Here is a 3,934-nt window from a genome sequence, read left to right as displayed (position 1 = left end):
TGAAAATGTTCATATTAAACCCTTGAAATTTGATTGAATTGTGTGAATGATAAAAAATTATTGTTAAACATGAATTTTTTATTGAATTATGTGAATGATGAAAATGTTGAGGTTAAACCCATGAAAATTGATTGAATTGTGTGAACAATGAAAATGTTGATGTTAAACCAATGAAATTTGATTGAATTATGTGAATGATGAAAATGTTGTGTGTTAAACCATGAAATTTGATTGAATTGTGGGAATGATGAAAATTATGCAGTTAAACCCATGAAATTTGATTGAATTGTGTGAATAATGAAAATGTTGTTGTAAAACCCATGAAATTTGATTGAGTGTGTGTGAATGATGAAATGTTTAGGTTAAACCCATGAAATTTTTAGAATTGTGTGAAGGATGAAAATGTTATTGTTAAACCTATGAAGTTTGATTGAATTGTGTGAATGATGAAAATGTTGTTGTTATACCCTTGAAGATAAATTGAATTATGGAAATGATGAAAATGTTGATGTTAAACCCATGAAAAGGGATTGAAATATGGGAATGATGAAATTGTCGTTGTTAAACCCATGAATTTGATTGAATTGTGTGAATGCTGAAAATGTTTAGGTTAAACCATGAAAGTTGATTGAATTTTATGAATGATGAAAATGTGTTGTTAAACCTATGAAATCTGATTAAATTGTGTGAATGATGAAAATGTTGTTTTTAAACATCACATGAAATTTGATTGAATGTGTGAATGATGAAAATGTTGTTTTTAAACACGTGAAATTTGATTGAATTGTGTAAATGATAAAAATGTTGTTAAACCCATGAAATTTCATTGAATTGTCTGAATGATGAAAATGTTTAGGTTAAACCCCGATATTTTATTGAATTGTGTGAATGATGAAATGTTGTTGTTAAACTATGAAATTTGATTGAATTGTGTGAATGATGAAAATGTTGTTGTTAAACCCTTGAAGATAATTGAATTATAGGAATAATGAAAATGTTGATGTCAAACCCATGAAATTGATTGAATTGTGTGGACGATGAAAATGTTGCAGTTAAACCCATGAAATTTGATTGAATTGTGTGAATGATGAAATGTTGTTGTTAAACCCGTGAAATTTTATTGAATTGTGTGAATGATGAAAATGTTTAGGTTAAACACATGAAATTTATTGAATTGTGTGAATTATGAAAATGTTGTTGTTAAACGTATGAAATTTGATTAAATTTGTGAATGATGAAAATGTGTTGTTAAACCCATGAAAATAAAATGAATTACGGAATGATGAAAATGTTGATCTAAACCCATGAATTTGATTGAATTGTGTGAATGATGAAAATGCTGTTCTTAAACCACGAAATTTGATTAAAATATGTGAATGATGAAAATGTGGTAGTTAAAACCCATTCAATTTGATTTTATTGTGTGAATGATTAAAATGTTGTTTTTAAACCCATCAAATTTTATTGAATTATGGAATGATGAAAATGTTGTTGTTAACCCTGAAATTTGATTGAATTGTGGTATGATGAAAATGTTGATGTTAACCCACGAAATTCGATTGAATTGTGTGAATGATGAAAATGTTGTTATTAAACCAATGAAATTTGATTGAACTGTGTGAATGATGAAAATGTTGCTTTTAAACCCATGAAAATGGATTGAATTGTGTGAATGATGAAAATGTTTAGGTTAAACCCACGATATTTTATTGAATTGTGTGAATGATGAAAATGTTGTTGTTAAACCAATGAAATTTGATTGAATTGTGTGAATGATGAAAATGTTGTTGTTAAACCCTTGAAGATAAATTGAATTATAGGAATAATGAAAATGTTGATGTCAAACCCATGAAATTTGATTGAATTGTGTGGACGATGAAAATGTTGCAGTTAAACCCATGAAATTTGATTGAATTGTGTGAATGATGAAAATGTTGTTGTTAAACCCGTGAAATTTATTGAATTGTGTGAATGATGAAAATGTTTAGGTTAAACACATGAAATTTTATTGAATTGTGTGAATTATGAAATGTTGTTGTTAAACGTATGAAATTGATTGAATTTGTGAATGATGAAAATGTTGTTGTTAAACCCATGAAAATAAAATGAATTACAGGAATGATGAAAATGTTGATGTACACCCATGAAATTTGATTGAATTGTTTGAATGATGAAAATGTTGTTCTTAAACCCACGAAATTTGATTAAATTATGTGAATGATGAAAATGTGGTAGTTAAACCCATGAAATTTGATTTTATTGTGTGAATGATTAAAATGTGTTTTTAAAAACCCCCATCAATTTTATGAATTATGGGAATGATGAAAATGTTGTTGTTAACCCGTGAAATTTGATTGAATTGTGGTAATGATGAAAATGTTGATGTTAAACCCACGAAATTCGATTGAATTGTGTGAATGATGAAAATGTTGTTATTAAACCAATGAAATTTCATTGAATTGTGTGAATGATGAAAATGTTGCTTTTAAACCCATGAAAATGGATTGAATTATGGGAATGATGAAATTGTCGTTGTTAAACCTATGAAATTTGATTGAATTGTGTGAATGTTTAAAATGTTAGGTTAAACCCGTGAAATTTTATTGAATTTTGTGAGTGATGAAAATGTTGATGTTAAAACTATGAATTTGGTTGAATGTGTGAATGGTGAAAATGTTGTTTTTAAACCCATGAAATTTGATTGATCTGTGAGAGTGTTGAAATGTTATTGTTAAACGCATAAAATTTGATTGAATTGTGTGAATGATGAAAATGTTCCTATTAAATCCATGAATTTGATTGAATTGGATGAATGATGAAAATGTTTTGTTAAACCCATGAAATTTGATTGAATTGTGTGAATGATGAAAATGTTTAGGTTAAACCCATGAAATTTTATTGAATTGTGTGAATGATAAAATGTTGTTTTTAACCTATGAAATTTGATTGAATTGTGTGAATGATGAAAATGTTGTTTTTAAAACCATGAAATTTGATTGAGTGTGTAATGATGAAATGTTCCTATTAAATCCCATGAAATTTGATTGAATTATGTGGATGATGAAAATGTTGTTGTCAAACCCATGGAATTTGATTGAATTGTGGAATGATGAAAATGTCCATATTAAATCCATGAAAATTGATTGATTATAGGAATGATGAAAATGTTGTTTTAAACCCATGAAATTTGATTGAATTGTGTGAATGATGAAAATGTTGTTGTTAAACCCGTGAAATTCGATTGAATTGTGTGAATGATGAAAATGTTGTTGTTAAACCCAGAAATTTGATTGAATTGTGTGAATGATGAAAATGTTCCTACTAAATCCACGATATTTGATTGAATTATGTGAATGATGAAAATGTTTGTTTTAAACCCATGAAATTTGATTGAATGTGTGAATGACTAAATGTTGAGGTTAAACTCATGAAATTTTGATTGAATGTGTGAATGATGAAAATGTTCATATTAAACCCTTGAAATTTGATTGAATTGTGTGAATGATAAAAAATTATTGTTAACCCATGAATTTTTTATTGAATTATGTGAATGATGAAAATGTTGAGGTTAACCCATGAAAATTGATTGAATTGTGTGAACAATGAAAATGTTGATGTTAAACCAATGAAATTTGATTGAATTGTGGTGAATGATGAAAATGTTGTTGTTAAACCATGAAATTTGATTGAATTGTGGGAATGATGAAAATTATGCAGTTAAACCCATGAAATTTGATTGAATTGTGTGATTAATGAAAATGTTGTTGTAAAAACCATGAAATTTGATTGAGTTGTGTGAATGATGAAAATGTTTAGGTTAAACCCATGAAATTTTATTGAATTGTGTGAAGGATGAAAATGTTATTTTAACCTATGAAGTTTGATGAATTGTGTGAATGATGAAAATGTTGTTGTTAAACCCTTGAAGATAAAT

This window comes from Lathyrus oleraceus, chromosome 5, assembly GCF_024323335.1.
Source record: "Lathyrus oleraceus cultivar Zhongwan6 chromosome 5, CAAS_Psat_ZW6_1.0, whole genome shotgun sequence".
Classification (NCBI taxonomy): Eukaryota; Viridiplantae; Streptophyta; class Magnoliopsida; order Fabales; family Fabaceae; genus Lathyrus; species Lathyrus oleraceus.
This window is presented reverse-complemented; position numbering follows the sequence as displayed.